Raw genomic sequence first — 11,341 nt, forward strand, 5'->3', positions numbered from 1 at the left:
TATTCCTGCTGGGGAATTGTATTTAAAGAATCTAATCTATGCATCTACTATCAGCATCTGGGGCGGAGTACACTTGTGGAGTCCATGGAGACTGCTGGGTGCCTAAAGAGGGAGAAAATGGAGCAGACTCAGTGGTCCCACCGCAGGCATGCCTGCACCACTGTGCTATAAGAGCTGCTCACAGCCAGCAAAAAACGTAGAGAATTAGTTCACCAAAGGGTTGCACAACTACTGAAGCTGCTCCAGTGGGATGACAGCAGCATGCAGAAAAGACAGGGAGAGCAACATAACAGAAAAAACAATTTTTGGTGGCAGCAGGCTTGTTAAATTAGTTCAGCTATCCCATAATATACCTTCAGTGCTAAGAGTACAAGTAAGAAAAATCCTAAATTGTCAATGATAAGTAATAAATAAACAAGCAAATAATAATTAAAAAAACCAATAACATTTATTGAAGCAATGCGGGATTTTGGTGGTCTGCCTCACACCAGAATTTGGTATATGCTATAAACACAATATAAAGCAAAAATAGTAATAGAGCCAAATTTTAAAGACTGAACAGGGCACCTTTTACCCCCCACTACCAAAGTGATACTGCTTCACAGCACTAGAAAAGAATTACATGTGAATCTTAAACAAGAATACTGAAATTATGTATATAATGCATTAGAAAACAAAACACCAATGCTTCAAAAGACTTTTCTTGTGCTTGGCACACGCAGTTTAATGCAGCTTCCCATTATGGAAGCACTTAGCTTCTCTGGGGTTTATGACAGACTTTTCCTACGAATTTTTCTGAAGAAATAATGACTCAGAGAGAGCAGCCTTGAGACACGCAGCTTCCAAGATCGGATATTTGCCTGACCTTGCAGACCTCCTCAGGAAGGAAATGAGTTCCTCCAAGGAAAACACGTGACAGCAGATTCAGAGTCTGTTCTGTAAGCGGGAGTCATTCAATGTGGCACTCCACTCTTGAACTTCAGGGTGAACCAGGGTTCCTACCATGCTTACAACATGTCAGGAAAAAAACCCATACCTAACTACATGAACAAACAAGCATCCTCCGCTTTACTTTCTGTTGTTTTCTTCCTTGGAGTGACAGTTTCATTGCAAACTATAATCAGAGTCATTACAAAATAAGCTCTCCCACACCTGAATTTTTAACTTGTGACAATCATTTACCTGTAACACAACAATTTACTTTTACCCCTATACTGCAAACACTCAATTCTGCACACAATAGATGCAAAAATTAGACTAAAATAGCTTCCTAATTTATTCAAAATTATTTTGATATTGTACACATTAAAATCTGAAGTCTTCACTCTTGAAATGAAGTATGATGAGATTTAATAGTAGAACTCCAAATTGGTTTTATTTGCTGTTTCTCTTTTATTTTTCCTAAAGTGTGGTAGGGACTTTGACAGAAAAATTACATTGCTTTGAAGTGAGAGTATGCTAAATGATTTAGGAAGAGCAAGAACCCATTTAAAACTACTTAAAAATCAGACTTTATTTTAATTTTTTTCATTTGATCATAAAAATGTATTATTAGCTTAGCACTCTCTTTACCCAACCTCTTCTAACAAAAAAGATTACCAGAAAATTATTAACCTAAAGAGGTAGGATTAGTCAGAGTAATTCACTGTATGTTTGGACAAAGGTTTTCAACCAGTACAAATATGAAAAAAAGCTGGAAGTAATCAAGTAAATTAAAGGGGTAAAAAAAGGTTCCTCTGATAATATTCTTACCCCAAAGAACTGCAGTAATTAGTAGCATCCTGCCTGCATAGGAATTTCAGCGCATTGAAATTTCAGAAGCATGTGTCTACCAAGTCTGAAAAGAAAGCTTATTCAGCAGAGGCAAAAAAAGTGTAAAAAACACAAAAAGGCTTCATGGTGCTGCTCTATTTGGTGGATTTGACTGGAAAGGTCAGTTTTTCCTCAAGAGTGATCATAAGAAATGCTCAAAAGAGGGTGAAAACATTATTGTATGGCTAATATAATGCCCTTTCCCCCATAAGCTTCTGCATATTTTTGAAGTTGAAGGTTGTAACCAAAGGCAGGGGGAAGAACAATGTTTGCCCATACTTAAGGGGCACAGGCAAGAAAAGACTGACTGATCATATAAATTTACCCAACGTTTGCATGACCTCCTGGGTCCTTTTGGTAAGGTAAGGGCTATAGTCTTATTGACCCTTGGGCTGAAAAAGAGCCTCAATGCAGGAGCTCCCTCACATGACAGGTTTTTCAATGTAGATGAAATGAGTTGTATTTTGAAATGAGATGAGTTGTAACCCTCACTGCCAGTCTTCCAACAGCAAACACTTACTCACAAAGCAAATGCAGCTCACTCCTGCCTAGCTGAAGAGCACTCTGTGCAACGGGAGAGCCCCAGCACTGGTAGGGCCATCCTGGAGTTCCAGGACTACTGGAAAAACACAGGAGCTTTCACTTGCAAGCATTCACTTCAATCCATCTCTCACCTATCTGTACATATATTTTTCCTCTTTTATAGTTTACAGAATATAGTCCAGTTTGTTATATTGGGAAAGGCATTGAAAATATCTGTTCTTGGATTGAGAATTTTAAAGGTTTGGGGTTTTTTTTAAACGATGTCATTCAGATATTATTTGCAGTATTTTAATAACTACTTGAATTATTCCTTTGAAGGGATTTCTTGCATGCGTGTGTTTCCAGTCTTTGGAGCAGAAATAAAATCTTGTAAATAACTATTCAGATGAACCTTCATTCATACAGTGATCAGAATGTTCTTTTCTCTTTAGAGAAACTTAGTAATAAGATAGATGTTGCTCAAATTCAGTTTGAATGAGTTATAATCTCCATATGTTACTGACTTAATTTGGAAATAAATTTTGCACACATTGTCATTAGCTATAGTTTAACAAGTCTGCTTAATGCTTCTACCACAAGACACACATGTTGCTAACAGTTGCTCATCTTTAATCTCTTTCAAAATTTGACAGTATCATAACAAATAACAACACTCAGGTTTGTAGTCTCACAGATCAGAATAGCCAGGACATCTCCAGAAGCACAGAGATGAATTTCAGGGGGGAGGCTACTGAAGTTTGGGAACCTGTGGTCTCAGGGTTTCAAAAAAATAAGACTGAGATTACATTTAGACAGGAAATTTTCAGTTCTCAAGAAATGCAAACTATGTGAGCATGGAAAAAACCCTAAACCACTACATCCTCTTGCTTTCAGTCGAACTGACGGAACTTTGTTCATTTAATAAATACAAAAATATAAAGAGCCAAAAAATTATGGAAGCGTGACAGTCATAATTGAGATGAACAGGAGAAAACATTTCTACAGAACCCTATTCCTGTCTATGGACTCATTGCTTTTGTCTTTTTCTGATTCTCTCTGATTTTCAGTGGTCATTATCTCAGGGAGCTCTTACAGAGGAGTCACAGTGTGTGTACAAACACAGGTGCTAGTAGGGGGCACAGAATTTTCTAAATTTTGAATTTAGCTACTACAAAGACTCACGTCTTGGCAATTGGGAACAGCTGAAAATGGTTTAGTAAGCTTTAATGGAGGGGACCTGTAAGGTACAGAAGGAACCCAAAGGTCCAGTCTTTCAAGTGTGTTTGTCTGAGGAACTAGAATAGCCCTGTAGATGAGCCCCTTCCACTGTTGTAAACTCAGATATTGCATAGGACCAACATGCTGCACAAAGGAGAAATATGTAGAAAAGAAATACTTCCACTCCAACCGGTAAAAATTAAAAGAGAAAAGGCTATAAAAAAACCCAATCCTGCTGGCACCATCTAGATCCATCATCAAGAAAGTCAGTGATATATTACATGTTTATTAGCTGACCAAGATATTATAAGCATTCTACTGGTGAAAACAATGCACTTTCAACTAAGCATTTGTTCTCTAAAAGGGTAAGGATTACTTAAGCTGTGTTTTCAGAATGCGTAAGAGTAACTTGGTATAGTCACATTATGATAAAATCAAGTTTTCTTTGCTCTTCATTTTTCACTGACTTGAGACAACTGGAAAATAGATTGGTGAGAGCAACATTATAAACAAGATGTGAAAGCTGTGAAGGGCAGGAATCCCCTTGCCTCAAGTCCTTGATGTGGGTGTTTGCTCTCAAGGGCAACAGTGTCCTTCTCAGCAATATAAAACGCTTTCATGGACAGTCAAGGGATGCCAGGAGAGATAGGGGTCTGGATGACTGGTTTTGGGGAGAGGTAAAAGCAGGAGAGAAAGGGAACACACAGTCTCGTCACCCATATCAGGCTTTTAGTCCAAAGTGTATTTTAGCAACCCAACATGGCTTTCCAGTCCATGACCTTCTGCAGGAGTTTCTCTTGGCATGGACTATTGAAGCTTTCCAAATTAGGCACTGCTTCTGTTTGGTATAAACCCTATGTAAGGTTCATGGTGCTAATGACACATACAAGTATTGTTGTTTTGATAGGAAATGTACGTTTTACTGAAGAAAGAGGGCCAAAGTAAAACATAACATGTACACTTGTAAAGCCCAAAACTGAAAGTAGTATACTGAGATCATTGCTAAATTTGTGTGTGTTTTAAGATCAGAAAATGTAAAAAAAATAAAATATAAGAGGTCTTGAAAATTATTCAAGATGGAGAGCTAAAATGCTTTTGTTCTCCATCTCCATCTCATCCTCCTATAATTGTGTGTTATAACTGGTCAGAGTTAAAATAATTTGGGTTTCTCTTCATGGAGTAATTTAATCTATTAAATTAAGTCTTGAAAAAGATCTGAATAATGAGTGTACTGCAGTGCTTATTTGGGAGATATTTGCATCCAGATTTTGGGGTGGGTTTTCATCCTATTTAAAGTTATTATTAACAACCTTCGTATTTGTCTGAAAATGTATTTTCTGGCATATTACTTTTTAAAATATTTTCATTCAGATGAGGTTATGTTTTAAAATAACTTCAGAATATACATACCTAAAGCATAGACATACACATTTATACCCTTCACACACCTCCCAAAGCCACTGAATACTGTGTGTTTTAGCCTACTCTCCACGTTGAGTGATTTCAGCCTTATGCCCCCAACTATCTTTATCATTCCCTGGTAAAGCACTAAAATAGTTAACCAACTCATTCTATTTATCAGTTATAACAAAATGCTCTGTTATGCTAAAACCCATAAATATTCTGCTTTTGAAGACTACTTATTTGTTACTTTTCCTGTTACCACCACTATCTTTGTTACTCTGGTAGGCAGACTACATTTCCTAAACCTGTGCCCAGTGTTCTAAAACAGTTTTTTGGTTTGCCTTTATACTCATCTACTTGCTTAATTTCCAAATTTATCACTTTATTATTTACTGTTTCTACACAAATCCTCATTCCAAGGAAGTATCTGTCATGAGTTATATTCCACCAACAACTTCCAAGCATTGTATTTTCTAAAAACACATCAGCAATGAAGGGTCAGGCAAGAGGTCATTACAGTACAGCAGTTTAGAACTTGAACATGGACTTAAAATCTGTTGTCTGGTTTGGACCAGAACCATGGAAAAATATGACAGTATATTTTACTTACTTGTAGTCTGGCTTCCCTGGAAACCAGAGTCATGAGAACAAAGATAATAATGCTGCACTATTCACAATTTTGTTTAATTCTTTTGTTCTTCCTGAATAGATTAGACCTTCAACACCATCATTTCCACTAAAATTGAAGGAAATAGTAGCATGTGAAAGACTTGCCAACTATTAAATTTGTGAAATTAGGTTAAAAAAACTATGGCTTATATTATTTAAGGAAACTTGGGCAGACAAAACCCTCTAATCTCATAGTACTTAGAACTATCGTAAAGTCATTGTCCATTATCCACAGTCATACACATGAAGAACTTCAAAATGCATCTAAAATAATAACACACACACACTTCCCCCCATGAAAGACTAATTTTGGTATTCTGTATTAATACTTTCTGTTATCCTTCTAAACTATGACAAAGAAATACCAAATGGAGGAAACAGACATTGCAGATAACACTGCACTAAAGAGAGAATTTTATAAAGTCTGCCTTAAATATATTTCAATGAAATAAAATAAGTGTAGCTGGAAAACCACTGTAGTAAAAGAGCTTATTCGTACATCAATCCTCTTCCATGCAACAACTTTATATTTTTGGATCTTTGCAAATACTGAAACATAGCCAGTTAGTTATATTTTTACATCCATTTCTGGGTCAAATAATTAAGTAATATCAAATAATATTCTATACTAATTGCTGTGACCATTCATCATTTTAATTTGATAAAAAAATTTATACACTGAAATGTCTATCAAACAGTATCTAATTTAATAATAATATGATAATAGTATCAAGCTGCTTCTAATCTAAAAATAATGGAAGTCCATGAGCTCTACACTTTGCCAGGCTGAATATGATGTTCTAACTACATGTTAAACTTGCAGAACTGGCACTATATAAAGTAACACTCTCAATCTGTTAAGTACAATGCAAAGGAAGGTGCCATTTATCTAAATGTTTGATAACACATATCACTATTACACTGACATACTATGCCTTTACATATTGATGCCGAATTGATTTTTGCCTTTTTGCTTTTATATATTCTCTATATTCTTTACATATATTTTTGTAGCTCTGTAGCCCATTATTGTATTTATAGCTGGCATTTTCCCTACTATTAGACTGAAAGACAAAATAAATTCCCCAGCCGCTCCAAGCTGGGGGTCCAAGGTTACATTCTCTGGGACGCCAGGGTTGAAACCAGCTCTCCGAGACACATTTTCATGAACAAAATTTAGTTCCTTTCTAAGGCGGGGGGTAATTCACAAAAGCATAGAACCAGGGAAGAATTCTCTCATCACTTATGTCTCTAACTGGGAATTCTTGTCAGTTATGCTAATTTGCTGAACATATAAAAATTGTATGCACTTTATGTTACGTGTGCATCTTCGGCGCTTTCCATCTAGCAAGTTGTGCACCTAGGGATCCTTATGAAGGTAACCCCTTTTTATCACCTAACTGTGCCTGGCTCGTGATTTTAGGACCAGCAAAAAGGCATCAATATAAATTGGATTTTATTAAAATATCTTCCATTAAATAGAAAGTTAGTAAAGTTAAGGGTATGCAGAGAAACTATAAACTTAGATATGAAAATATTCAGCTACTAAAAAGATATATGCATAGAATTGTAAAAAAAGATAACAAGTAAATCTATTAATGTATAGTGTCTATATATATGATTAAATATAGTTTTACTGACCTATACATATATATGAAACTGTACATTTTTACTTAAAACACAGGCATATATTTATTTCTTCAAATTCAAGATTCTAGATATTCCTTAAGTTAGACATTACTAAAAATTACCCATATTTCTATGCTAGACAACTCTACATAGACACAAATACCAATGTATTGTATTATGCAATATTAGTGTTGGTTTTATATACTAACACAAGCACTGTAAATATAGGCATGGAATGTATATAGATATATATTTACATAAATGTGCATAATATATTTATATGTAAGTTTAGAAACAAATGTTCCTCGATTGTCAAGCCCACTGTTTGTAGGAGTACATATTTATAATTGCTGGATTCTTATAACACTTCTGTACATCAATTAATGATCGAGCTGAAATTACAAAATAATGTCACATAAAAATAGTTGGAAAGCTTCAACACATATTTTGCCAGAATCTTTGTGAAGTCATTTGAATATCAAAAGTTTTTTAATCTATAATGTGTATATAGTAGGGAAGTAGACATATTTTTGCCTACTATTTGTAGTAGCTGTGGACTTGACAAAGTCTCCTACCTTTATATGGTCAAAGGTTTTTAAGAGTTGAATTCATTCCTCCTTATGTGGAAACAATTCCTATGCCTTTAATATTCATGAGTATTTGAATTGACACATAATAGAAAAAGCAATCCTTGCATCCTGAATCAACAGCATAGGAAAAATAGATGTGTATGGATTCTACCACCAAAACTAGCTGGAAACCAGACAAGCAAGAAGATCCTTTTGTTTCTGGAATTGCTGAGTGCTATTCAGAGAGCTGCCCTGCTTCATAAATATGCCCAAAACAAATCAGCATTAATAAATTTCAAACTAAAATATGGTGAACCAAAGCTAAGCTACAACAGTTTGATTCAGCAGATCTTTCTTGACCAAGTATTAGAAAAATCGTGCCCAAACCATTTTTCACAAGAAAATATATGTTAGAGGTTAAATTCTCAGTAAATATGAAGAGAAGTAAAAAAATAAGTTTCAATGGTGTTATGCTGGATTTACACCATTTCAAAATATGTTTTACCATCTATCTTTCTCTTTTGTTACACCTCTTCATTGCTCTTCGTGAATATTAAATGAGTGATATATTTCCATCCATGCCTTATATGTGTGTTCTCCTTCAAATATTCTCTATTGTTCAAAATAAATCTTATCTTACTGTTTTTTTTCCTCACATTCATGAGTCTAAATGTATCTATCAAGCAATGGTAATTTTATTAATTTTCTCAGAAAGAAAAAAAGGATATATGCTTAAATTGTCATTTCCTCTTCATTGCAATAAGACAGAAAGCATAGAATCAATATAAAAAATAATTAGCTATATACATTTTCTTTGAGGTAATATGATGTGGTAAGCACAGGGATTTGTTCTTTCTGTGGTTAAAGCTTTGATTGTTTTTGCCACTAAAATTTATTTTTAGCTTATCACAATTTTGATCACCACATTACAAATCCAGTGTATTACCAGTATATTTCCTGTTCTCTGTTTTGGCTTTTTCCTTTACTAATATGCATCTGCCTATGGTCAACTTTAAAAAGATAAACAAAAAACAAAGCACATCTATAAACACTAAACCAACAGTGAGCATGAAGGTGGTATTGTGGTTGTGTAGCTAAGCAAGAAAGGATTGCTCCTGAAGGAACACAAATGCCCTCAATCCCCTCTGCCCCAATACAAGTTGAGTAACAGAAGCACCTCTCAGGGCTGGAGATGTAGTAGCCAAAGGAAAACACTTTCTTATTTTGAGATGCCCACAATTGTTGCTACACTGACTGTTAAACACACTTCAATGTAAACGCCTCTGCTGGGCAAGAGTACAGAGCTCCTAATTAAGGAGTTTCACTTTTGCCACGAAAGGAGCTAGATTGCAATGGCATCTTTTGTCCTATGCTTGATGAGGGGTGAGATACTGTTTAAATCATTAGTAACACCACTGCAAGAAAATGTAATTAGCATAGCTTAACACCCAGAACAGCACAACTTGCTGTTGTTAGTATCAATAGTGTGTTGATTTAAAAAGAACAATCAAAAGAAAGTCACCTTAAGTGGTTTTGCTTTTCTTTTTGAAAGATAAAGTTAACCACACATTTTTTAACTGATCCACTATACTATTAGGTACCTCACTCCCATTCTTTCGGAATTTTTTTTAGAGATTTGGGTAGCCTATATATCAAACCCCATGTATACTAAAAACTACAGCAGCAATATAGCAAACAACAACCCATTTTCTCATGTGGAGATTTTCTAATCCATTTCAATATTTAATTTGCCCAGTGTGCACATTACCTGTAAGTTGATAAAGACCATCTGCAATCTCATGCCTAATATTATGTTAGAAAAATCAGTGATTCAAGCAGTCATATGACCCTTAAGGAAGAAGGAGGAAGAGGCCTGAGTGTGAAAATGGACCTGAAATTTTTGCCCATCAGCTACCAAATTCTAGTGTGAACTGGTATTGTTCCATTACTTCTGGGGGTAAGTGTTAATCTACAGAACTGAAAATCTCATTTTCTAATATTGATTTGTAAACCAGAACTAATTGCTGTGATGGGAGAGGTAATGAGGAAAGGGAAGACATTACTTTCAGATTACCTTCTTATGAACGGAGAATGGATGCTGGATCTGCACGGAAACCACTTGGCCTAATGTTCCCGGACCAGACCATGGCTGTGTCGTATATGTGGCATAATTGGCATGACTGATGTCATCACTGGCATTAGCAATATGAAATAGGCTGCTTCATGACTAAGATGATAGGAACAGGATTTCACATAGACTAATAATTGCCTGTGCAAATTTCTTTTATACAGTTTGGGTACAAAGAAATTCTGCATCTCGAAAAAATCATTAAAATAATATAAATAATGCTAGGAGTTATTCTGAGACAAGAGCTACTTGGCTCAAGTCTATGCTAACCATTAAATTAGTACTTTAATTAGTCTTCAAGAAGGCTGGAGTAAAGTACTTAAGTAGGCTTTTGCCAGGTTAGCTAACCTGAGTGACATCCAGTGTGAATGTTACTTGTCTTTTTGAGATACATCTTCAGAGTTTGCCCAGTCATCTTTGCAGAGAAAAGACACAGATTATGCAAAAATACCCCCATTTTCTTCCTATCTACAGTATTGAGTCAAAGATCGCAAGGGAGAGGACATGATTTTTAGTCTTCTTTCAAGACTTGCATTATGTGTGTACATCAACACCAAGAAATATTTACTACTTTTTTCACATCCTCAAATATATGCTTATCCAGTATTTAATGTTGAAGGTCTTTCATGTTAAGTAGTATATTACTACTGGTATAAAGGTGGTAACGAGTACATTGTTATGTTATTAAATAATAGCACCTGTTAAGAATGTAAACCCACTGAATTATTAAAAAGATTATTAAAAACATTATTAAATCTGTGTACCTTTTCACATTTATGGCCTGTGCCAATGTTATCAAAACTATTAAAATAATAAATTAGTTCAGGAAAAAAGAATAATAAATTAGTTCAGGAAAAAAGAAAGCAAAAATAACAACTCCTCTTGGTAAATAAAAAGGTCTTTAAGAGATGAAAGGAAGTTATCAGGTCCAGGTAAAGATGTGTCTTTCACTATGTTAATATAAATCACAGAATACCATCCACACGTTTCCATAGCACAGAGGCACAAAACCCACACAGAATGTGTATGCAGATTTCACCACCAATCACCTAAATTTATCACAGACATGTGTGCAACTACACGCTTTAATCTGAAAGTATTTAACTTAGTTAAACCTATAATTCAGTTTCTTTTCCACATCCAAAATTCTGTGTGGGAAGGCTGGCAATTAAGCCTTGCTCTCCATGCTTGTCATTTCTTGATTGCAGCCCATCTTTAAAAATTCCCCCCACAGCTGCACACAGGCACATGCAGACCATTCGGAGGGAGTGGGTGGAGGAAAGCAAGGGATGCCTAATTCCTGCCTTGGCTCTGCAGCAGCACAGGAATCAGCACGAGAGAAATGTACACCCAGGTGGGTGTGGGGCACCCTGCCTTTGCCCCAATGTTC

General features: G+C 35.5%; 1 protein-coding gene across 5 annotated transcripts in view; it reads right to left on the reverse strand.

Annotated features, from left to right (window-relative positions):
• MID1 (midline 1) overlaps positions 1-11,341 on the reverse strand; it is a 171,406-nt gene that overhangs the window by 79,654 nt on the left and 80,411 nt on the right. The window lies entirely within an intron of this gene.

This window comes from Corvus brachyrhynchos, unplaced genomic scaffold (assembly GCF_000691975.1).
Source record: "Corvus brachyrhynchos isolate BGI_N302 unplaced genomic scaffold, ASM69197v1 scaffold83, whole genome shotgun sequence".
In the NCBI taxonomy this organism is placed as follows: Eukaryota; Metazoa; Chordata; class Aves; order Passeriformes; family Corvidae; genus Corvus; species Corvus brachyrhynchos.